At 45.0% G+C, this 26,524-nt stretch overlaps 1 long non-coding RNA gene across 2 annotated transcripts in view; it reads right to left on the bottom strand.

The window, feature by feature from the left end:
• Positions 1-319: 319 nt before the first annotated feature.
• LOC103554259 (uncharacterized) overlaps positions 320-26,524 on the bottom strand; it is a 311,616-nt gene continuing 285,411 nt past the window's right edge. Inside the window, exon 10 of one of the 2 annotated variants that reach the window (XR_011539768.1) lies at positions 320-912. This is a non-coding gene — a long non-coding RNA (uncharacterized lncRNA). Of the gene's footprint in view, positions 913-19,909; positions 22,237-26,524 lie in introns of those variants that run through there. The other variant, XR_011539769.1, reaches the window with a different exon arrangement.

The raw sequence follows: 26,524 nt of genomic DNA on the forward strand, positions 1-26,524 counted from the left end.
TTATACTATTTCACATTCTTGTAGCAGTTACTCTGCAGCCAGAACCAAGCATGGCGGATGAAGGGAGTCTCTAGGGCTAGAACCTAAAAACATTGTGAGGGTAATTTGGATGGGACTTTTGTCATCTCAGTGACCGCAGGGTGGATTCCCCTGATGGCCTGGTCAGCTGATTTGGCACCCCTGTCTGTTCTCGATGCCCCCATAGGCCATTTCTGGAGCTTCCTTCAAGGTCAAAGAAAGCAACTTTCCAAGACAGAGAAGGACCAGCCTCTGTGAAGCACTCGAACAGAGGCCATGAGTGCTTCGTTTGATGTCTGCTACTTTGGCACGGGGTTTAGCCCAGGTCAGACTTCAAGAAGCCATTTATAGAATTAAACATGTCTCTGCCATTTGAAATACACAGCAAGATAAGGTCTGCCTTCTAGAAGCTCATAATCTGAGTGCAATTGGATTTCTACCCAGGGAGAGACAACTAAAGATAGCATGTAATGAATGGTTTTTGATATTTTACCCTAACAACACCAAATACCAGCCCTGGTCAGAGACTTGAAAAAAGTGGCTTCTTATGGGTAACTGAGACTTTGCCATGATGAGATAGGGAGAATGTACACTGAGTCAGGGTGGGTGCAGGCCTTTTAGAATTAGCTGAGGGTAGGGATTTAGGATCAGCTAGACTTTGAGAGGAAGTTATATCAAATAGAAAGAACTCAAGTAGATAAAATGAGATTGTGTCTCTTCAGCCCAAAGGCCACATCAGGGCAGAGTTAAGGCCGTCTCTTTGAAGCACATTTCATGGGGCATCTGGTTATGTTCTTGGTCCAGGCTCTGGATTTGTCCTTCAAACCACCTACTTCCATCCAGGCATGGGGTTATACAGAAGAACACAGTTGATGCCTTCAAGGAACTTAGAGTCTGGTGAGGAGACAGAGACAAAATTACCACCCTGAGAAGTAACTCAATAAGATCATTGACTTGTATGAACAAAGAGAATGTGGTAGAAGAAATGAGTAATTCTGCCTGCAAGCATCAGGAAAGTCTTTACAGAAGAGATCATGCTTAAACCGTGACTTAATGGAATTCCCCTTATAAATGAGGTGGGAAAGGGACTCTCCTGGTAGAGAAAATTGTATTTGCAAAGACAGAGGCGGGTAGGTGGGCCTGACACATTGGGATCATTGAAAATGTCAACCCTGGAATTAAGAGGTAAGTGATACCAAGGAGGCAAAACGTGCTTGATCACAAATCACCTTGTGAGTCATGCCAAGAGCACATTTTTATCCTGTAGGGTAGGGAATAAGGAGTCATTGGGAACTCTTCATCAGGATGGTGATGTGATGGCACTTCCACGTCATTATGACAACTCATTTATGGAACATTCTCTACTCAGTGGCTGCAAATATGAAGTAATTTTTTGGAGTTGTCCCCAGTCACTACCTTCAGCCATGCCTTTCTGGCCTTGTACTGACCTCTTAGACACAACTTCTCATTCGTCAGTTTTTGGTCATTTTCAGTTATTAGAAGAATCCAATTTAACGTTATAAGCTCATACTCTATTTAAGGTTTTCCTCTTCTACTTTTTGTGGTTAGAGGGTACCAGAGGGGGGGATGTCTACTCTTTCACTTCTTTTCTCCTCCTCCTCATAGGAGTAGAGGTAAAAGAGTAGTCTGCCCAAGGCCAGCCCATCCCCCTCTTCTACAAGGCTCTAGCCCATGTGAGGTGTTGAAAATGGAAGACATAAGAGATAAGAGTATCTTGCTTAAGTAGACTTTGTTGTAGTCTTCTTTCCACTGGCTATTTCTGCCTTTCTGGCTAATGTGGCTGATAGTAGACGCCTTCTATTGACAGGCACACAAATGCTTCCTCTTAACCCTTTTGGAAGAAGAAGATTCATATCAGTTGCCTGACTTGGAGAGATTAGTTTCCAGCTATTTTTTCCAACAGCACTTTCCCCTGTCCCCATGGTGTCACTACCTATTGATGTTGGGTTGGGTTACATTGGCCACCCTCCTTGAGTGGAGAGCAGGAAAGACAGCCAAACAGCATAAACCCAGGTCCATTCTACGGTGTCCTTTCGACCCAAAGACATCTCAGGCCCCCATACCAACATGAAAGGAGGGAGTGCAGACTCTCCCTTTTTCCAGCCAGTTCTCCTTTTTCCTGCTGAGGTAAGGGCTGGGAATTCATCAAGTTCATCAAGTATGCTACCCAGGCAAACCTCTAACACGGGACTGAGATTCCAGCCTTCTTTTCTTGGGGTATCCAGATCCTCTAAAAGAGATTCTCTTGGTGGCTCCCTCACTTGGGTTAGGTAAGAGGAATATATTACAATCTCCACCCAGCCCACAAATCATCAAAATGACTCTTCCCTTGACTCACCCCACTGTCTTCTACTTACATGGATTTGGGGTGAGTCAGGGAAAAGGGAGTGATGTTGAGGTATTGATGGTGAGTGGGCTAGTTGTGAGAACAGAGGGAAAGTTCCTGTTTCACAGTATCTACTTTGGAGGTGTGGGGACCTGAGGTTGGCCACCCCAAGATATGTCTCTTTGGCATCAGGATTACTTGAGGCTGATTGCTTTTGATAAACTGGGACAGGGAAGGAGGCTCTGAGGAATGGAACTTGCCCTTCCTTAGGACACATTTACATTTGTAAGGCTAGGAAGTGATTGCTGCTCTCACCTGTGACCGCCCAGCTCCAGACAATCGACTTGCCTCCTGCTACACCCACCGAGATAGCAGACCATTACCTGCTGTGTCCATCAAGCACTGTGCCAACAGGGCAATCTTGTGACTATTATGGGAGGGACATTTCAATCACATGTGAAACACACTGTTTGGGGGTATATAACCATTCTGTGCACCCCACTTCTTCGGTGCCCTTTCTTTCTTCGGGAAGAAAGGCCCCGGGCCATGGTTCCTCGTAAAGCTTTGTTTAATTTTCTCTTGCTATTCTGTCTCATGAGAATTTAATTCGTTCTCCGGCCAGACAAACCCCCATTTGGGAAGAGGAAATGTCTTCCTCCCCTACAGAGGCAACACAGAAAATAGATAGAAGCATGTTGTGAAGCTACAGCCATAGTCTAGGTGAGAGATGATGGGAACAAGACCTAAGGAGAGGAGAGAAAGTTAGAAAGTAAGTGTGAGTGATTGTAATGATGAGGAATCTAGAAAGATGATGAAAAGAGGTGCATCTAAGATTTTTTTGCTTTTATTTCAGCAACAGATTTCATAATAATGTTATTCACTGGGCTGAGAAATCAGAAGCTGGGAGAGATGGGGCAGAGTGAAGGAAGAGTTGAGGGAATTAAGAGAAGTAGGCTCAGTTTGGGGCATGTTATAGTGGAGCTGCATGAGATAAAGTCCAAGCAGAAAAAGCCATATGATCAAAAATAAGGAACTATGAGAGCGTAGGAAGTATAAGAAGGAAAAATAGGTGTGACAGAAGACACTGCACATATCATCAATGAAAATGCAATGAGAACAGACTGTTGATTCTACAGCAGAGGAACTCTATATCACGGGAAAGGAAGAATTTCTCGACCCTGGGGTGCTAGAGGATGGTTGTTTGGCAGAGGAGGGTAACATATCAAAATCAGAGCTATAGGTAGCTGCTAGATCATAAAGTATATAGAAGAAGGGTGACATAGGATGAAGGGCAACAAAATGGAGTGTGCATGCACCATATCAGCAAAGGTGTCAGGAGAAGGAATGTACTAGAACTGGGAAGCTGCTTCTACCTGATAAAATACAAAGAAGAGCTACACATTGATTTATTTGAAGATTTTATAATCAATCAATGATGTCACTAAAAGCTCAAGGCTCTTCTAGGGGGTTTGGGAATGTCTGAGTTGCACTGTTGGGAAATCTAACTAAATATAGCATTTTTCAGTACCTTATTCTTCAAAACTGAACACTAATGCCTAATTCCTTGGCCTGTACTCTGTGAAGAGGCCATATTTAATAAAATAAAGCCAACAGTGAATGATTGAGTATCGTGGGAACTGAGTGTGCATGGATCTTCTCCCAAATAATTTCTTGGGAAGGACTCTTCTTGGATTTAAAAATGTGCAGGGAAGGGATGCCATTATAGAAAAAAAACATGGTAAAATTTCCTTGAATTTGCTCAGATGTTTGATTTCACCTTCCACATTTGCAGAATACTGCCACCCATCCCTCTAGAATTAATGTTCATGTTCTCTCTTTGCAAGAGGCCAATTGTTTCTAGTCTTGCTGTCAAGATTCTGGTCAACTGTCCTTTGATAATCCCATAGCACAGTACCTGGCACCCGTGTGGCTGAAGCAAGCTGTCAATAACTGGCCTGCAAACATTGTCTAGTATTATTGGACCAGACCTCTGAAGCTTGCTTCACCTGCAGGAGTGGAGAGAGTATGCCTCCTTCCGACCCAGCCTCTGCTAAACACATGGCCTGAGTCCTTGAGCATGTCAGTGAAGAGGCGTGGTGGAGGGACTCAGATAATGTGTTTATTCTTTCCCAGATGCCCTCCTCCCATCCTCAGCTCCCAATCCATTTATCTCCCCTGTAAAGAGCTTATTGACAGAAAACTTGAGTGCTCAGAATGGGGCCAACTGAAGATGGGCCTCTCCAAACAGAGCAGTCAGCCTTCCCCCCGTCTCCCCAGGTTGAATGCAAAGCAGTCCTGTTTCTGTCTCCATCTCAAGCATTAGCTCAGGGACTCCCCCTCCTCCCACCACCACCTGCTTTCTTGGGTCGATGGATTTTCAGAGAGAAGATGCCTGTAGCAGAGGCACAAAATAGCACTGCTCAGCCTCAGGAAGAGGTTTGCATCTCCTTCAGCCAAAAAGTAATTTTATCAGGACTTCTAGAGAGCCTCTGCCCCACCTCTGTTTGCAAACACTCTCCTGCTACACACTCTGGGTTTTTAAGTCTCTCTAATGCGGACTCTTCTTTTGTTAGGCTAAGAACAGTATGAATTTTCAGATATGCAACAAAGAAAGTCCAAAAATAGGACTGAAAGGAGGGGCAGAGCTTAGCACATGCTTTTGAGCCCAACGTCTGATTTCATGTAGGCTGCAGCCTGACTTCTCTCGGGTCATTCCTACCCTAGCTTGGGACTACTTAAATGCTCTGGTCTGGTTAGTATGTCATCAGACTAGATTAGGCACAGTCTCCTGTCTACAGGAACAGCAGGACCAAATGACTTCCAGCTTTATGTTTCCCAGAATTCTATCATCAAGCAGAATCTTCATTCATTCAAAAAAAATATATCAAACAGTAGCTACTCTTAGCAAGGCACTGTGCAGGAGTCACGTGGTTATGCAGAACAACCCACACTCTGAGGAGTTCAGAGTCTAAAAAAGAAGCCAAGAGGTTCAATGGAGCCCTTTGTTCATAGGAGAGACAGAGGCCTGGATTCAAGACCAGGTCCTGTCACCCACTAGCTTATCTTAAGAAAGTCACTTAATCACTGTGTACCTCGGTTTTCTCATCTGTAAAATGTGGCTAATAATTATACATATATCAAAGGGTTTTTGTGAAGGTCAAAGGAGGTAATATATGTAAAGCACTTAGGACAAGGCTGGGCACTGTGGGGGCCTCGAATTGACCACCCCAAGATATGTCTCTTTGGCATGAGGATTTTATTGGGGGGCTGGTTACTTTTAATAAAAGCAGCTCTGAGGAGCGGAGTTTGCTTGCCCTTTGTTGGGAAACATTTACATTTGTAAGGGAAATCTCTATCTGTAAAGGTGCCTCCCTTTCTGTACCAGAAAGAAGAGGGGGATGACTTTAGAAACTCTTAATCAATGCCAATGGCAAGGACTTAAATCTGCATAATAGTCTTATTCCTGTTTCTGGTACCCTCCTGTAACTGATTCTCCCCACCCCCAATATCTTCCTTTGTCTTTAGCTGGATATGATATTTAAGGTGTGGGCTTCAGCCATTTTGGCAAGTTGCTCAGCTTGCCTGACCTCTCCCATGTATACATGTTATAAAGCTTTGTTTAATTTTCTCTTGCTGTTCTGTCTCATGTGAATTTAATTCGTTCTCCAGCCAGACGAACCCAGAGAGGGTAGAGGAAATGTCTTCCTCCCCAACAGCACCTAGTATCTCTTTTAGCTATTATTATCATGAGAAAGCATTGGATAAAATATATAGCAAAATATTACGAGGATGAGGCCCTGTTTATTTGGGGGGAAGACAGGATAAGAAATGAAGACATATTCCAGTTAGAAGGCTGAGCAATAGGCATTGAAAATCTGAACTATACTCTACTATACTAGTGTGAAGAGAAAGGGGCCCACCAATTTTAATCAACATTATAGCAATAGAATCAACAAGGTGTTGACATATATCCATTGGAGTAGACACTTGACAAGGAGTCAAAGACAATTCCGAGGGTTGAGTCGTGCCAAGTCAAAGAATCATGGGATCATGAATATAAATTGGGAAGTCAGAAAAACAAACTTGTTTGTGGAAGAATGTGACAAGCTTGGTTTTGGGTCGTGTTGAGTTTGAGGTCCTAGTGGAATATCCTGGTGGGGATACCTAACCTACAGTTGGAAATTACATTCAAGGGAAAATGTGAGCTCTGGAGATATGAATTTGAAAGTCATCAGCAAAAGGCATAGTCGAGAGTTTGGATTAAGACGTCAAGAGACAAGATGAATATGGAATCTTAGGCTAGGTTCACATTTAGGGTTCCAGAATAGAAAGAACAGCTATCAAAAGGAGAGGGAGAAGAGTCGCTTTCTAGGAAGACAACACATCAACTAGCCAATCAACATAAGTATTTCAAGTTCATCAGTAATTATGAATGTCCTGGTGAATTGGCTCATCAAACCATCATTCACTGATTTTTTTCCTCCAGTGAAATGACTCACATCAGTTCACTTGGAGTCTACTCAACCCAGGGTGAAAAGACTAAATAGTCTCTAAAGTAGGAAAGCTTAGGACCAGATGCTAGAGTGGAACTGAAAAGTCCGGTCGTGCCCAAGTTGAAGTTAGCCAATTTGATCCTTCTCTCTATTACACTCCACAAACGATCTGATACCTGAGATTAGAGTCCTTAAACATTCAGTGTCCATGACCTGGTCTAGAAGCCAGGATTTTACTGCTACTCAAGCCCACCTCCTATCATGCTCGGAAAGCCTCAGTAGTTCCTGATTGCCTCTCCACTGTGTGTAAACTCCTTACTTTGCATTCAAAATCCTTCCCAATATTGCTTACCCTCAACTCCCTGTGATTTACATTCCAGACAAACAGGACCCTTGATAATTCTTGAACTCCATCCACATGTCCACACTTCGATACCAATGCTGAAATCCCAAACTGAAACCCAATCCTCACTGCGTGAAGCACCTGGTTTTTACACCCACATCTTGAAATCTTTCTCTATTCCCTCAGCTAGAAGGAAAATCTAGTATCTAGCAGAGCACAGTTGCCAAAAGCTTGGATTCTAAAAACCAACTGCACGGTTCAAATCTATGGTACCACGAGCAAGCCGCTTTTCATTGTACATCTGTTTCCTGATCTGGGAAATGGGGAATATTAAGCCGATATTAAATGAGATGATATACGTTTGATCTGGTGCATGGAATCCTGCAAGCATGCAACAAATTTGAGCTATTACAGCACATGCTGTTGACAGCCCACCCATATCCCCTTGGTATTCAACTCTACAGTCTCAAGGCTGTTTATGGAAAACATCTGTGACTCTCTGCATGGTCACAAGAGCATGCTCAGTTCCCATTTAGGACAGACCAGAAGTGTGCAAGACTTAATTCCCAAGAAGCAGCCCTCAACCAGTGACAAATGTAGAGCTGGTAGATGGATACCACTTGTTTGGAATAAGTTGGAAGTCATTCTATATATAGACAGTATAGAACCCATATTGTTTCTTGGGAGTTCTCAAGCAGATTCTAACACCAGTTGCCCTTATGGTAGCTGGCTTGATAGGTGCCTTTTATCAGCTTCCTTGCCTTTCCTGACTTATTCTCCACTCTCCTACGTATGTTCTCTGGGATTGTCTCCAAAATAAACACCTTGCGCTTGAATTTTTATTTCAGGATCAGCTTCAGGAAGAATCTAAAACCATGACAGCTCTTATCATTAGTGATGACTTCTGAAACCACCCATATATTTTGTTTGCATCGGTCTTCTGGTAATTAGAGTCTACCCTCAGTAGACTTCAAATCCAATAGAAAAATTAAGACTAGGGTACAAATCACTCTAAAACTCCATGTACCTCTCCCATGGAAGTTATTCAGTCTGTATTTGGAGAACAAAGAGTAAAGGGAGATTAAAAGTTTACTTGGTAGATATAAAAATAGAATAAGAACAATTGATCGATCGCTAGGAGTATTTGGCCAACGTTTCTGATTTGACACACTCTTCCTCATAAGGATGGATTTACCTCAGTCCACCTGTAGCCACACGAGGTTCCCTCCCTGTGACATCAGGACTCCCCACCCTCCTTCAGCCAGATCTGCTAAGGCGTTCGTCATTACCTCATCACATTTTCTCCTGTCAATTTACTTGTGTAACCTTTTGTATTTTCCAAATTTAGAAAATACTTTACAGGAATTACATTTTAGGCAGCCTGCTTCCTGAAAACCTATAGGTCCTCGCGTTAATCTTATTAGCACATTCCTCAGATTGCACCGTGGGGTGGGTGACTTTTGAGAGCCTTTTCTGTAGATGGCTAATCCAGTCATGGGGTGTGGTTTCTTGTAACAGCCAGTCAGGGAAACGTTCATCCCCAAATTCCTGTCCTGAACCCTTCCTGAACTTTGCCCCCTACATCTTGGGGTCTGCCTTACATGGAACACAATTTCTAGAAGCAGTGAACTGTGACCTAGAGCCCTAGGATGATCTACAGGTAATGGTGAATGATCCTCAGGTGGCTGCATAAGATTTGCAATTATAAACTTGAGAAGAGCTCCAGCCTTTGGGGCTACCAGCAATATTTCACAACTATCCTTCCACGGTAGTTTCCCAAAGGGTGATCTGTGGACCAGCTATAGGAGAAAGACTTCTGGGGCTGCTTCAAAGGTAGATTCCTGGTCTCCCTCGGACGCACTGAATCAGAATCTTCTGTGAAGGTGCTGCAGTTTGCATTTTAACAATCTCCCTGGGTGATAGGGTGACCAACTCGTCCCCGTTTTCCCCGGACTGTCCTGATTTTAGTATTGGAATCCCACAATCAGGGACTCCTTTTGTCCCGGAACAGTTGGTCACCTGTGGGTGCATCTTATCCAGGCTGAGGTTTTAGAGCTGTCTTACAGACTCCAAGGTATGCCACACTAACACAGATGCCACTTTTACTTGGTCGAGATCTCTGACCCTTGTGGTGGCTTTAATCCAGTGTGACATTAGGCTGGAGGAGCTCCCAGAGACATGGACCTTGGTGAGAGCCTTGTGTGAGGGCTTGAGTATTGGGAGACCTAGGATGTTTGTTTCATTACTGTACTTTTCCTTTCTTTTGAATTTCAGGTGTGGAGTTGAACTTGGTCCTGAGTTCCTAGTCCACCATTTTCCTCTGTGTCAGCAAGGCTCCGCTCTGGATTTGTGTCATTATTTATCCTCATTTTTCCTCCACTCTCCATGCTCAGCAGGCAAACATTACCACATGATTGTTTTATACCCTTGAGTATAAAGAGTTGCATTGTTTCCTCTGTATTTTAATTTATACAAATTGTGTTTGGCTGCAGATTTCATTCTAACTCTTACTTTTTTCTGTTAAGCATTGTATTTAATGCTATGTGGTCCTTTAATGTGTTGCTTCTTATGATAGGCAGCTCCTAAGATGGCTCTAGCCTGTTGATATCCATGTCCTTGTGCAATCACTTCATCTTCAGCATGGTCTGGACTTAGAACCACCAACATACTTTGCCAGCAAGGAATTGAGGCCCTCAGTTCAATAGCACAAGGAACTGAATCTTGCCAACAACCTTGTGAATAAGTCTGGAAGCATAACTTTCACCTCCAGTCTGGTGGAGCCTTGAGATGACTGACATAGCTCTGGACAACACTTGATTGCCCACTTGTGAAAGACCCTGAGCCAAAGGACCCATCAAGGCCGTGCTGGCTCCTGACCCACAGCAATTGCATGATGATAAATATTTGTTGTTTTAAGATGCTGAATTTGGGATAATTTGTTACACAGCGACAGGTAACCAATACACTTTTAATCATTGCACAGTATCTCTAGTGTGCTTCTGCCACATGTACGTGTTCAATCCCTGCAGATTGACACCTGATTGACTCTAACTCCCACTATTGTAAACACCATTGCAATGAATACCTTGAGCAAAAGCCTCTTCTGGACCTGTGTGGACAGTTCCCTGGGATGTGGATGCCCAAAAGGACTGCTAGGGAAGACCCAGAAACTAGAGCACTTGGAACAATACTCATGGTTTCTTCAATTCCTAAATTGTTCTAACAACTTCTAAAACCTTTTTTTCCCCTAAGAATTTTGTTCTCGAGATGGATAGACCTTGGGGAAAATAAAATGACCCTCTGATTAATGGGTATTTTAGATGTGGGATGAGGAGTCAAGGAATAGTCAGGGGCGGTGTGTGGAACAACTTGAAGGGTTGGTGTCTAGTCTTGAAAAGATGCTCAGGTATGCCACTTCTTTTGTGACTCAGGATGACTGATTCATGCTGGGCTTCAGACACAAGGGGCTAGGAGGAGGAGGAGAGAGGGCTTGTTCAAAGCTGAGTGGACACATCTATAACCATTAAAACAATGTTTCTCTGTTTGGACTTGGTAAATAGCCTCATGTTCTTGGAAATGTGTGCAGAGACCCTATGGCCCTGAGAAGATCTATCATTTTATTTTTTACAGTAGGCTGAAATATATTTGGAAGTCATTGGACTGTGGCTGTCCTACATCAAAAGGCATTTCATAACAAAACACCATCATGCCCCATTTATAGAAATAGCATGCTGTGTTCTGGCTGCTGTGGGCAAATAAAATATGTTCTTGTAACATAAACAACCTCACCTTCCCTCTAAAGACTAAACGGCCATAAAAGATTTATTTAAATAGGCTTTTGAAATATAGAGACATATAAAAACATGTTAACCATATGTACATAGATAGATAGATAGATAGATAGCACATACAAGAGAGATTGTCATAAATGGAGTTTAAAGTCTAATAGATTATATTGGAGGAGAGACTATCAGAGCCAAAAGGGAAATTAAAAATCTTCCAGTCCATGCACTTCATTTTACAAAGGAAGAAATTAAGGCCCAGAAGAAGTGACACGTCCAAGGCTTACAGCATGCCAGCGGAAGGGTGTAAAATAGACCCTGAGCTTCCAGCTCCTGGTCAGTGCCATCTCATATATTCACAAATGACATAAATTTAAATTTTTTGCAAAATGAAAGTGAGTTATTTTCTTATCTCTCTTGGGTTCAGCAAAGTGGAATTTCAAACAAATGGATAATGCTCAGACCGATAGAGCATGCAATGATTTTAACATATGTCCACAAATTCTTGATATTTCTTCCTTCAAAAGTTGGAGCTTAATTTGCCTTCCATTAAGTGTGAATTGGACTTAGTAACTCACTCCTAAAAATGAGAATGTGGAAGAAATGACAGTGTGTGGCTTCTGAGTCTTGGTCATAAAAGGCATTACAGCTTCCTCCTTGGTCTGTCTTGATCACTCCCTCTGGAGGACATCAACTGCCATATCTGACATTTCGCCTCCATGTGATGAGGAACTGAGGCCTCCAGCCCACAGTCATGTGAGTGCGCCATCTTGGAAGCATTTACCCCAGGCCCAGTCAAGCCTTCAGATGGCTGCAGCCCTAGAGGACATCTTAACTGCACTTTCACAAAGGACCTCCAGAACCACCCAGCCAAACTCCTCTCAAGTTCCTGATGCACAGAAATTCCAGTTAAAGTTTACTGTTTTAAGCCAGTAAGTTTTGGAATAATTTTTTTTGCAGTCATAGCTAGCTGGTTCATAGCATTAACCTGCCTCCCTTAAAATGTCATCATGGAAGTGGCCATCTATTTTATTAAAGGTTCAAATTAGCCTGTTGGAGAACATTCTTTCTGCCAATGCCTTAGCACTTGGGATCCGACAGCAAAAAAAAATAGAAGAATGAGGGCTTCCTGTCTTCCCATGGGCTGCCTGTGTGTGTCTGCAGCCTGCTAAGCCTGAATTGTTCTATCAGAGAACCCTGCATGAGACCAAGATATGCGAAATGTGTCCCTTCTTAAAGCCTGCCTCTGGAGCCTTTAGGGACACAGTCTATATTTAAACCATGTGAAAACAGGCCTGAGACCTGGGTTCTAGTTCCAGCTCTGCCCAGATCTTGGATGTGTCACCTTGGCTAAGTCCCTTTCCCTTTGTAGTTCTCAAGTTTGACCTTTTTAAATAAAAGAACAATTATCAAGGTCCCTTTCGAGCTCTCTCATGTATGCTAGTCAACGCATTGTCAAGAGAATCCAACTAACGGTTAATCAGTGTGCCAGGGTTTGAACAGAGCCTTACTAGTCTCCAAGCCTCATGTTCTTCCTGGGGTTGCCTTGTTGTCTAACTTCCTCCATAAAACAAGGAACTGAAGACACTGGCCATAACCGAATGACTAATAGACCATTCCCTCTGCTTCATCAGAATTTGCAGTCTGGTCCTTCCTCACCTCCTTCCTTGCCTGCCGTTGGCTCTGTTTGTCTCTGAGTCCTCTCAGTGAGGGCTCATCAGTGACATTAAACAGGAAAAATCCACCAGGTAAATACAGTTCTGGTGGGAGCTCATCTGTGGAGCTATGGAAAGATGTCATTATTCAAGAAGACTGAACCCTGAGTCAGATGCCTAAAGGTATGTTGATTTGTCTTTGCCTCTCGCTGGCTGTGTAATCTTGGACAAGTCACCTCACCCATCTTGACCTCAGCTCCTTCTTCTTTAAGAAAAAATTAAGTAATAATAGTTGTAATAGTCAACATTTATTGACCACATTCTAAGCACTAGGTTAAATAAGTTGCATGCATTGCCTTTAACACAACCTTGTGACACAGGAGTTATTATTATCCACATTTTACAGATGAGGAAACTAAGGCTCAGAGCTAGTGAGTGGTGGAGGCAGAATTCAAGCCCAAGCTCTTCACAACCGCAGTCTTAGTAATTCTGGATCTGACTCAGCTTGACTTGGAACCGAATGCTAAGACTCAGAAGACACGGCGTATGTGGAGAATTGATGGGGTGAGTTGGCCAGGTATTTATTTATACAAGAAACCAGGGAGCGAAGTTACCGTCAGGACCCACGTGTTTGCTTCCATGACATGGGTCCACTGGTTCTGGAGGAAAGGGAAAACTCCTTTTCCTTCATGCCGATCACTGTGATTCTGTGGGACCAGTAAAAGAGCAAAGTAAAAACAAAGGGGCTGAGATGTTAGCATGCAAGGCATCTGCAGAATTGATGCCAGCCTCTTCAGTAGTAACTGGTGAGGATGACCCACCATGGACATCAATGACCTTGACATTGGACACCAGCAGGAACTGAATGCCTTCAGCAGATGTCAGTGGCAGAATTTCAGCAGCAATGGCAGTCATTACCCCAAAATGAGCCAGGGTGAGAGAGGATAAAAGCGTCGGATGTCACACTGTAGGCCAGAGGACCTCCTTGCGGAGCAGATCATGGACACTCTCCACTCTGAGGCCACCGGTGAGACTCCAAGGAAGACAGAAATCCAGGACTCCTTGGAAGAAATTTGAGAGGGAGCTTAAATTTCTACAGAGCACCAGTGTAGTTTCCCGGAGACGTGCTGTTTTGCTCTAGGATCCTATTTTTATCTCAGGCTTGGGTGGTCTGAAAAAATCTAGGCTATTGATGAAATAAGAGGGTGTGACACCACGGTTTTCTCTATAGGTCCTTTGACTTATGATCCCCAGAATCACAGACTATCACCTTGATTGACAAAGGCTGGCAGATGACTGTGCAGGCCCATTGGTGAGTCTTGAAAGGATTTCTGATGATACATCATCGTCCTTGGGAATGACAGGTGTTGTACTATGGTTATGCCTAATTTAGTGGTCCCAGTGCTACTTGGTGAGAAAAGTCAATAATTTCTCTAACTGGCCACAGTGCTCCAGGGAAAGACTGATCTGGGGCAAAGAGGCATTGTTCCCCCACTGACAGTTGGAAAGCTCAGCATCTCTGCAGGAATGGAATTTGTAGCTATCTTATTGAGGTGAGTGCCTGTAGGGGAGAGTGGTGGGGGGAGATGCCGTGAGGACCACATTCTTCCTAACGGGAAAAGGCACTGGCTTCCTTCTGAGAACTGCTTTCTGCTGGGAAGGGGCTGGGTGAGCCATCTGACCCCACCTTTTGCTTGGAAATGGAGAGCATCTCCACCCCAGAGGAAAGACAGGAGAGGAGGGAAGGGGCTGTAGGGGACATTCTTCTGCTTTCCTCTCAAGCAGAAAGAAAAGCTGTCTTCAATTAGGAAAGGAAAGGAGATTCAAAACATCTGGCAGGAAAGGCGCTTGGCATGGAGGCCTTGGGAGGGTAGGACAAGATGAAGAAGCGGAATAGGTGGACGGTGAAGGCTCCTGGACAGCCTGCCTGCCTGGCCCGCCCCGCCCCCATCCTCCAAGTCCAAGACCACTTTCTCCTCCTCACCTTCGCCTTGTCTTCTTGTCAGGCTGATGCCTTTAGCTGCCTCCCGCCTCAGGCTGAAGGGAGCAGCAATTGCAGCCCGACCTGGGCCGCGCAGCCCACAACATTCTGGGGGTCCATGAGTAATCTGCACAATGACGCAGACCACCCACTGTGCCGGTACATAGAGTTCACAACCTCTAGCATTTAGGCAGCTAATCAGCTTGGTTTTGCCTGTGGAGAGCTTTCTCTTTAATCTCAAGTCTACCAGGCCTCCTTTCTCCCCGCCTCTTTAAAACACTCCCAGGCTCCCACCTCCTCTAAGAAGCCTTCTCAGATTATCTCTGCAGAAACTGGGCATTCCTCACCCCTAGCGACACGTAAAATGTCAGTGCTGTGAAGCTGCTGTCCCGTCACTGTCGCTTGCATCGATTTTGGACTGCCCATCCCCCCCAGGCAGAGCTGATGACTGAGAGACGTTGGGGTTGCAGATAGGGCTGTGGCTAATTCCCTGGAAATTAACCTCCTACCCCTAAGACCCCAGGTTTTGAGTCACAAGGCACCAAAGCCTGAAGGCTCCTTAAAGATTACCTACTGTATAGGATTTACTACATTCCCCAAGAGGTCATTGCCCAGGCAGGCTCTGATCAGGACTCCCCCGGGAGTGGATAGAGTGGGTCTGGAATTGAGACCAGGAAAGGTCCTTTCCATTTGCTCAATTACTGACAGAGTAGAGCGGGGAGCTGAGCAGGAGCCGGGCAATCCTCAGGAATTGTGCAACTCTGGGCTCAGCATCTGTTTTTCATCAGCTTCTTTCATTGGAATATGGCAGTCTTTTCTGGGTTTATAGTTTGCATTGAGCATCCAGACCCTAAAGAGTCCTTTGTTTCATGGAGGGTGCATTCTCCATCCCACTTCAAGCCACAAAGTCATGTGGCATGTCCCAAAGGAGCAGCCATTCAAAGGCACATGCCAAAACTCCATTTCTGTTCTATGAGCACTAATGGCTTCCAATGGCAGTAATCAGTTGATTATAACTTTTAAACCTCAGCTCGTTCATGTATAAGAATATAAATTACTGTAAAGTTATAGCATCATGGACTTTTAGAACTAAAAGGGATTTTAAATATTGAGATCAATTTTTATTTGACGTCTAAAGAAACTAAGTTCCACAGAAGTTATACAATTTAACCAAGGTTGTACAAGCAGCTAGGACACCTAGTGCTAGTCCCTCCTCTGAAATGACTCCTGATCCTGTGCTGTTTCCATGATGTGGGGTCAGAGCAAGACACTAGGAGACCTAGTGGAAAAAACTGGAAAAAAAATGAATATGACATTCAAAATAAACAAGCCCAAATTTATAAAGACAAGACTTACAAGTTTTACTGAAGAGCAAATAGGTTTTTCCCCCTTAGGTATTTTGATTGCAAAATTCTGCAAAAGTCATTGGGGATGAACTTTTCTATTTTCTGTCTATTTCCTGCTTAGCCAGTGCCTATAGCGCGTGTTCTATCTTGCCAGTGGAGTAGATAATCCACAGTGACATATGCCATGGATTTTGAGGGTGAGCACATTTAAATAACGAGAGTTTCGCACTCTCATTTTCCCTTTGGTTCTTCTGTGAGGGCTCTGCAGAGGAGGAGGAATCTCGCGAGTTGTTGAAGGGCTGGAAAGGGGGCACAGGGCCGGGACCCTCGAGCTAAGTCAGGATATGTTGATATCATGGTAACAGCAGCTCCCGGTCATGGATACTTCTGCTCTGCCCTGGCCTCCTTGGAGATCTGGAGACGCACGGAAGTCTGTTCGGTGTGATGGCTTCTTCTGCCCTATCCTTGCATTGCTAGCCAGGAACCCCATCCAATGAACGAGGGAAGAGCCAGGGAGACCAGGCTGATGCACTCTGGGAAGTAGGCTAATTTTAGACCCAGAGACTGGGTGGGGAGGAGACTTGAGGGTGGGGATCTTGGATGGGGGCCACTGAAGATTCATGGCTGAATGCTGAGGCATAAGACTCTCCAAGAATATGTGAGAGGCAGACTTTGTGGGTCCCGTGGAGCAGGCATACATAGGGGCAGCAATGACAGGCACAGGTGTGGGGAGGTCTCCTGAGAAAGCAGAAAAAGTCTTTTCAGTCTGGAAAACTGCTATGTTAACTCCATCTCAGACTCTTCCTGTGTTTGTGAAGCAGAATCTGCTGGGCTTGCACAGGTCTCTTACTGACCCTTTTAGTACTGAAATGTGGCGGTAACTCGACAGACCCCGAGAACTGAGGCAGACAGACACACAGACTGAATATAAAACAACACAGGTGACTGCCCACATCATTCAGAACCACAGGTTATTGCTCACCCCTCCAGTTAAGCCTGGCTGTAAAACTATGAGATTTGATCCTTCTTTTAGTACTTTGGAGGTTTTTTTTTTTTTTTTATCATTTTAATTTGGAGATTTGCTTGCTCAAAATTTCCAGATAGATGACTGCAAAAGTTCAAAGCAATATGCAGAAGCTTTTGAAAGCTAGTCTCATGGTCAAGGTATGAGCTGAGCCTAGTCTTCTTTCACGTCCTCACTGAGAAGTTGCGGTTGAGAATTTTCAGGGTCTTTCCCCCCTAATTTTTACAACGACAAAAACCCTCAAGCATGTTCTGGTATTGGGCCAACTGATGCTTTTACAGCTTTGAGAAGAGCTGACAATAAAGAGATGAGAGAGGGAGAAGATAAAGAAAATTCTTCCCTGAGAACACGACCCTTTTTTGTATTTAGGTGATCAATGCTAATCAGATCGACTTTCTTTCAAGACCCGGAGAATCACATATTATCTGAAACCCTGACTGGATGATGTCATGTGGGGAATGCTGAGCCGAGCCTGGGAGTCAGAACCACGCTCTGCTTGGGAAGGGGGTGAGCAGGGGGTTTGGGGAGAGGAGGAGGGAAACCCCATTTTCCTTTGTTCCCTTCTGGAATAAAAAGCCAGAGGGTGTTGACACACTGCTCTAGAGCTGGTGTAAATTGAGGCTAATCCCTGGTGTAAATTGAGGGAGGCAGGGAAATTTGTACTCCAGCGACTTTTTGCAAGGCAGGGGATCGGAGCACTGAAGTCGGCACATTGACCAGACCTTTACACAGCAAGTGTCAGAGATTAGAGCCCCTGATTTAGCTCACCTCTTGGCAACCTCTTGATCCAACCGGGCCCCCCAGAGCCACATCTGGGGCCCAGCTGAGCTCCTCCTCCAACTGCCAGAGGTGTCAGGGGAGAGATGATCACCAAGGCAACAGAGGGACCCCCCACCCCTCTACTTGGGTCACCCTCTGAGATGAGGAACATATGGAGAGGGAGGTTGAGGGATCCCTGGGCCAGCAAGCTTTTCCAAAAGGGTGCTGCTCATCCATCTCTTTAGAATTTAAGAGGGCATCTTGATACCACCACCCAGTGACCCTACTGGAAAGTAGGTCCATTGAGGGCAGGGACCCTTTCTATCTTGTTCAAACTGCATTTCCATTGCCTCAGAAAATTCCTGGCACATGTGGGAGTTCAACACATTCTTGTTAAATGGGCATGGAATGAGGAAGAGAGCTCCACGGGCCCCATCTTCCTGGCAATGTTCCACGCTCTGAAGCCATCAGCTTTCTTTCTTCTTCCTCTTACCCTCCCTTTGCTTAATCTAAGCTTCCTTCCTTCATACCACCTGGAGGGCTGAGAGCATGTCTAAGAGTGGGGTGACCACACACAGGATTGCTCTCGTTCTCAGGGATGTGAGTCTACTTGGGCTGCCATAACAGATTATCACAGACTGAATGGCTTACGTGGCAGAAATCTGCTTCTTCATAGTTCTAGAGGCTGGAAGTCCACGATAAAGGTGCCCACAGTGTTGGGTTCTGGTAAGACCTCCCTCCCTAGCTTCTACACAGCCACCTTTCACTGTGTCCTCACATGGCTTTTTCTCTCTGAGCACACAAAGAGAGAGATCTCTGATGTCTCTTCCTCTTCTTATAAGAACACCAGTCCTCTCAGATCAGGGCCCCACCCTGATGACCTCACTTAACCTTCATTACTCCCTTAAAGGACCTATCTCCAAATATACTCACATTCAGGATGAGAGCTTCAACCTCTTTTGAATGAATCTTGGGGGACACAATTCAGTTCACAACACGATTCAGGCAAGAGGAGCCCTGCCCTGCGCCCCCTACTTCAGAGGGCACCACTCTCGCCCCCCCTCCCCGGTTGAGCCCCTCCGCAGAGCAGGAGGAATCTGCAAGGTCATGGGATCATGCCACCCTGGAGCGGGTGCTCCGCCTTCTAGACCATGTTCTGGGTACAGGGACCCCAGAATTCCCTTCCTGAGGGAGGACAGTGCCTCTCACTCAGTGGTGGCCAATGGGCAACTCTTTCTGGGAAGCAGGAACAGAAATCAAAACTATGAACTGGGGTGTCTACACGAGTGGCTGCAAGATGTGGGAAGGAACCTAGACAGGAAACAGAAATTGGGGAATCCAGGAGCCAGGGCCAGGGGCTGGGGCTGAGGGCAGCTAGCCACAAACCACGCTATGATGGCAGGGTGCTCTGAGAAGTCTGTAAGTTCTACCTAAACCTGGCCTTCCAGCCTCAGTGCTCTTTGGAGAATTTAAAAGGCCTGTGGTGGTGGGGCTGGTGGATTAGGACACCTGTGGACAGACTCTGTCCAGCTTGAACTGAGTTGGGTGAGTAGAAAGCTTGAGGCCACTGCCCTCAAGCCCTTCTGGAGGCACCTGGCTGGTGGGGGTTGGGGAGCAGCAGCAAGAAGGCGGTCAGTGACGTTTCTTGTTCTTGGTGCCATCTGGTGGATTGGACTCCTAGGGACCCTGTGTTCAGCACAGCAGAACCAGGCTGGTCTTGTAGTGCTCTGCCGCTATTCATAGCAAAGCTTCTGGTAGCAGATAAAAGAGTCTCCTGCCCCCTTGGTCCCTCAACTCCCTTCTTCAGATGCTGAACTGCAAATGTCTTGATCTCACCAAGTCTCTGCCACTGTCACATTTTCTCTGTCTTGTCTCTATCACCTTTTCTGGCATCTTGCTCCACACGTTAATTTTCTTTTGCATGAAGCACCTGCCATAGGGACACAGGCACCTTGTAGCTAGGTTCACAAGCTCAAGTTTGTAGGGAGCCCCTGAGCTCATGCCCTCCCTTCTTGCGTCACCATGGAGGATGATGCTTATTGGGAGTCTCTATTTTTTTAAATAACATTAAATATTAAATACTGAATTATACTAATTATATTTAATAACTTTTTAAAGCTAGATCAAATATTCCCATGGAGCAAGAATCAAAATGTACAAAAAGGAATATAGTAAAAGTCTCATCTATTGAGTTCCTCTCCATTTTGTATATTTCTTTCTAGAGAAGTTCATTCATTCTCCCTTTTTTTCTTCCTTCTAATCTTCTGCCTCCGAGTTTCTCTTTAAAAAAATATAAATGGGAACATAGAAAGCATATTGTTCTGCATTTTGTTTTTCTTAAATAAACTTTTCATTTTAGAATAGTTTTAGATTTATAGAAGGGTTGCAAAGATAGGATGGATAATTCTCATAAACCCCACACACAGTTTCCCCTACTATTAAGATCTTAATATTAGTAAGGTACATTTGTCACAATTAATGAAACAATATTGATACATTATTGTTAATAAGAGTCCATACTTTATTCAGATCTCCTTAGTTTTTACCCAATGTCCTTTTTCTCTTGGGGAATCCCATCCAGGACACCACATTACATTTAGTTGTCATGCCGCCTTAGGCTCTCTTGGCTGTAACAGTTTATCAGCCTTTCCTTGTTTTTGATGACCTCGACAGCGTTGAAGGGTGCCAGTCAGGTATTTTGCAGAATGTCCCTCAGTTGGGATTTCTCTGATGTCTTTCCTTGGTTAGGCTGGAGCTATGGGTTTGAAGAGGAAAGCTACAGAATTGCGGGGCCATTTTCATATCAAAGGTACACACTATCGATATGACTTACCCCTCTTGGTGTTCATCTTGACCACCTGGCTGAGGTAGCGTTCATCCACTTCTTCCACCATAAAGTAAAGAATAGGAAGTGCCTGTTTTCCCCCTTATCTTTGCGTGTAGAACGTGTTATTAAATATTTATATTTTTCGCGAGTCTTAAAGGCAAGAGATAGTCGTTTGTTTGGACGACTCCTGAGAAAAATGTCCCACGGCTCACCCTGGCCGCTCACTGCAACTTCTGGGGGTCAGGAGACTCTTCTGTATTCTGACGCCTTAGCGAGAATGCTCCATCTGGAGCCTCCCTGTGACTGCCTCCTGTGAGCTCACACCCATTCGCCAGCTGACGGGGATGGAAGTCCATCTCACCATCCAACCTCGCGATGGCAGGGCGGGCTGGCATCTTAGCGTCATCTGGTCCAGACTCCTTGCTTTATAGTGACAGGCTTGACGTGTCCAAGATCATACAGCTGGTGAGGGGCAAACCCTTGGCTAGACTCCACCTCTTCCAATTCTTAGTTGGGAGCACTCTTCGTGATGCCTGCCTGCACTTGGAATCCAGTATCTTCTTTCAGTAAAAGCCTCTGAATTTCACTAAAACAGAGCAACCTACTGAGCTAAAAGAGTAAGACCCATCCAGAGGGAATTAAGTTTTCCATCTTTGAAAGAGGACATTAATCTTACCAGAGTCCTGGAGTCAGAATCTGTCTTCTGGGTAACTTGCAAAAGTCACAGAATGGATGATGGTGGGGTGCTAATAAAAATCAAGGCATTGCATCCTGCCTTATCTCAGAGTAGGTAACTATGTCAAGTAAGTTAACATAAGTACATCTGCAAATTTGACTAATAATGGCAATGATGTCAATGTCTTTTATTCACAATTTCTGTTTGTTTTTACTGAAACAATTACTTCTGGATGGTGGTAGAAACCAAGCAGCTGACAAGTTTGCTCTTCAAGGGGCTCTCATTTCACTTCCTCATTCTTGGGCAACCATAAACGGCACACAACAAATTTCCCATCTGGCATTTTCATACCTGCCCTCTCCCCTCCTGTTTTCTCCTTGCTGTTTCTCTCTCCAGCACCTTTTCCCCAATGACCTTGCACAAATCAATTCCTATCCCTGGGCCTCAGTGTCCTTTTTGTATAATGAAGGGACTGCCTTGGATGACCATGAGTTCCTTTCTGGTCCTGAGACTCCAGGATGACCTTACTCACCCTTTCTCATTCTCAATAACACAAGAATTGTAGTCATAATGGGGTGGAAACCTGACCATTGCTTCCTTGCAGAGATGTCTGGAACAGTGTACACTTCTTTTTTTTTTTTAAGATTTTATTTTTTCCCTTTTTCTCCCCAAAGCCCCCTGGTACATAGTTGTATATTCTTCATTGTGGGTCCTTCTAGTTGTGGCATGAGGGACGCCGCCTCAGCGTGGTTTGATGAGCAGTGCCATGTCCGTGCCCAGGACTCAAACCAACGAAACACTGGGCCGCCTGCAACGGAGTGCGCGAACTTAACCACTCAGCCGCTGGGCCAGCCCCCTGGAACAGTGTACACTTTAGAACGAAATGTAGCAGCCTCTCTCCTGCATTCTGGCCAAGCCACCTCTGAAGTACTGGCATCAGTTCAGGCTCCCTCACTGAAGAGTGGCATTGTCCAATAAGACAAATCTAGAGAAGCAGAGTAGCAAGGACTTCAAATTACATCACAACCCTACCAGTTGTTCAAATACAGATGAATTTGTTGTTAAAATTAAGATACTTCTTTACTGGTTGGTTAATACTGTCCCAAGGATCCAGAGTGACACCTAGTTCTGATCACCTCCTATTAGCCCCATTTGTGAGAGGGGCATTCCCACTCTCCCCAAATAGTATGAGATGTATGACACCCAAAATTGGGAATATAAGACTGACAGCAGCTTATTAGTCACATAAACTCACAGCCCAGGGGAGGAGGACACACACGCCTTGCAGGGCCACATGGAGGTGGCACTTGGGAATAGAGTGAACCAACAGGAGCTCTGCAAGGCAGGTTTTATAGTAACAAGGGGCTGGGGTGCCTCCTGGGTCCCACAGGAGGATGCCATTGGTTTGCTTGAATACTTTTGTGAATTGGCGGGCAACTAACTAAAGCTCCTTAGGTTGAGGACCAGGCAGAGTGCAGTTGGTCTGGTTGATAGAGGAGCCAGCCAGGTGGGGAGACTTTCCTGCTGAGGGTGGAGCATAGCTAGTGAGAGCAGGAAAACTCACAGTTACACCTTTGGAGCACTGTGAAGCTGAAAGATGTCAAGGCAGCACATGGAATTTTAGGCCTTATAATACACACTCTCTCTCACTTCCCAGCCCCACCCCTAAGATGAGTCTGGACCACTCCGTGATCCTGCAGCTAAAGTATTAACACCTGGTGCACAGGAACCTCAGACTCTGACCCAGCCTGATGTCTTTTTCCTCTGGGCAGTACCCACACCTTACCAGCTGTTACATATTTGACTATCATCCCCAGCCTGCAACCATTGTCGCATGTAGACACTTTGACTCAGCATCCTTCTCTGTCCTCCTCTTGCCCAAAGCTCCCAGAATTTCCTGTCTTCCTGTTGGCCATACAGTCGTATTGACCTGAAGCATTCCTGTGTCTCTCATCCCTTATTCAAAACCTGGTTGCATCCAGTTGGAACTAGAAAGAAGGAGAATGACCTAACACACTGAGTTGCTGGTTACTCATCATTTCCAGGGATATTTGTGTTTTAAGACTAGACTGCTTTAATTCAAAGGAGAGATTGTCAAACCATGGCCAATAGGCCAAACCGAGATCACACCTGTTTATGTACAGCCCTCAAGCAAAGAATGAGGTTTACATAAAAAGAAAACAAGAAGATGTGACAGAGACCAAATGTGGCATGTGAAGCCTTAAATATTTATTATCTGGCCCTTAACAGAAAAGTTTTCTGGCCCAGCACTTAAAGCAAAGAATCTCTAATGGTGGAAATCTGAGTATTAGTTATAGCTTAGAGACATTGATTTTGGAGAAGGTGGACTGATTTGAGGACTAGACAGTGGGGACTGTCCCCGAGTGCTACAAATTCAGTGGTGGTGTGTGGGGCCTGACTGAGCTGGGGTGATGCTCCATGAGACTAAGGGCAAGTGCAGGAGCTTCTCACCTGCTCAGGGGAGAATGCTAAAATCAGAGAGATGAACGAACGGAGACCAAAGCCGGATGGGAGAGCTGAGGCAGTTGGCAGGCTCATCAGATGGCAGCCAGAGTGTCTAGGATCGGAGAGTTGAAGACAAGCATAACGAGGCATGAGCGTGCTAGGAGAGAGAAGGTGGGTCCTGGAGCAGTTGCCAAACTCACCCTCTGATATATCCCATTTCTTTTAAGAGCCCAAGAGATGAGGATCCCACAAGAAACAAGGGTAGAAGCAGGTGGAACATGCAACAATGAATTGAACCATATAAAACTGACCTGTCTGAGCACATCATTTTTAGTTCTTCCCTCATCCTGACGTGCTCGTAAAAAAGAAGGGGATCGGAGGGTTTGACAGACATGTTCAAATCAAAAGATATTTTTCTTTGAAATGTTAAACGCTAGTGAAATTCGCTCCTGATACGGCCCAGGACTGAGATAAAGAAAAGAGATTAAAATAACAACATGAGTAAGAACCTTTTCCCGGAGAGGATTGGGGAGGTGAGAATGAGTTTCTAGAGTAGGTGGAGTTTCTCTTTCTAGAGACATCCCCATGGGAGACTGTTGTAGCCAGGAGCGAGGCCTTCCTGGAACGTGTGACTCCAGGGTGGCATTTCTGCCCTCATGGAACCCCAACACAAGAGTGCTGGGAAGCAAGCATTTGCCAAGTTTCATTGCCTGGTGTTTCCACTGCGTGCTCACATGCATCTTTGTTTCTCAAGGAACACTAATGGGTGGGGTGCTCCAGTCTGGGAGACAGTGGGTGGTAAAAGTTTCCAGGAGAATGGAGACAGGCCAACTGGCTCAACTGGTTAGAGCATGGTGTTAATGAGTCCAGGTCATATCCTGGTCCCCAGCCACACCCAACCAGCAGTCTCCATTCTGGGGTCACAGATTGCTGTCCTTAACAGAAAAGGAGGGGCCATGGGGGAGAGTGGGGATAACTCCATGCAAAATCATCCTCTCTGCTGAAAAAAGAATTCTGCTAATGGAGGGTTTGTGGCATCTTCTTTACATATTTCTCTCTCATTCCTTTGGGGCATGATCACATAGGGGCAAAGTACCAATAAGTTTGGCTGTATAACAAATCATCTCAAAAATTAATGGCTTAAATCAACAACCATTTAAGTCAGTTCTCTGGGTTACCCGAGCAATTCTTCTGGTTGAGGCCAGCTCAATTGATCCTTCCATGCTTGCTTATACATCTGCAATCAGCTAGAGAGTCATCTGGGGACTGGAAGATAGGATAGCCCCATTCACGTGGCCTGGCAGTTGCTGAGCCGCCAGTCAGGGCCATGGGGGCCACGGGACTACCTGTCTCTTGTCCTCCAGTAGGCTAGCCCAAGGATCTTCGTATGGCTTTGATGGCGGAGGACAAGCTCTCAAACATATTGGCATTTAAAAGTGACTGAAATATTGGCTTAGATTTATTCTAGAAACATAAGTGCTAAAACAGTGTTACTACTGTTTCAAAGTAGTACTACTGTCCTGTTACTACATTTCAAATAAATGGTGGTTATTTTAATGCATTAGGAACTGTACTAAGTGCTTTACACGTATTATCTCTTAAATCCTATGAGGTAGGCAGCAAGGATCTTGTCCAAGCTCACCCTGCTGTAGAGTGCCAGAGCCAGTATTGAATTTCCAAATTAAACCATCATGACACGCGGTCACCGCTCATGCACTTTGGGAATTACACGCCTCTCTCAACCATGCCACCATTGTTTGAAACTGCATTGGAATCCCTCTTGTCAAACCCACAGAGTCCTGACGACACTGAGACAATCAGATGGAATAGGCATTGCTTCCTGTCACTGCTAAATGGGAATTGGATCTGGCTAAGATGTACGAGATGACTGAGATGAGCGATCAAGCTGAATGCTTTTGGATGACCAGCGAAGAGCAGAAGAAAGAAAGAGGGTTCAGTTGTGTAGATGGCAAGCCGAGGTGTATCTCCTAACCTTTTTAGGGCTGGGATTGGGGTCTTTAGCTCTTGTTCACAGCGCCCGTTCTGCAAGGTCTCTCTGGGACAGTGGGAAAATTCCCTCCTCCTTCCATGTTTCAATGTTCTTCTCTGTATGATAAGAGGCTTAGACTATGTGGTTTCTAAGATCCTTCCAGTTCTAGAAATCTGTGATTGCACAGTATGCTCTTCCTCAGAAGAGCCCACTTTAACTAAATTAATGTAAATTTCTCACCTTCAAAATAAAGACATGCCTTTGCCACTACCCCACTTAAGAACGTGGAGGAGACTGAGGAGATGCTATTTAGTGACAAACCAGATTCCTTGGGAGACAAGGGATTTGGGGGGAGTATAAAGATCATTGTCACGTCGGGAACTGAGACTTGAATGCTGCAAGTCTTGCCTTTCAACCCTCCATGCACTATAAATTTTGTCATTTGTCCACTGTCTTTCCTGAGCTGGAATGAGGCCAGGTAGAGTGGTATGTGATATCCTTCTTATTCCCATGCAGATGTCTGTGGCTTCTCTTTCCTTTGGTCAAATCTGATTTGTCTTTCTTCTTGGTTAATACCCCCAGGGTGCTCCAGGCCTCTTCTGCCTGAATGTTACATAAATAAAAGTGTGTAATCTTGCAAGGCTGAGCAGAAGTGGGGAGTCAGCAGGGCCTGAGACACTGAGGACAGGACGAGCCATTCCATTTCCTCACTTTCCAGACCTTGTTCTTGCCCTCCTGCAAAGCCTTAGGAAGGCCTCATGGGGGGAGTTTGAACTCATTCCCACCCCATCCTGCTGGTTCCAGCTACTCAACCTTT

The sequence above is a fragment of the Equus przewalskii genome, chromosome 5, assembly GCF_037783145.1.
Source record: "Equus przewalskii isolate Varuska chromosome 5, EquPr2, whole genome shotgun sequence".
NCBI classification, from domain to species: Eukaryota; Metazoa; Chordata; class Mammalia; order Perissodactyla; family Equidae; genus Equus; species Equus przewalskii.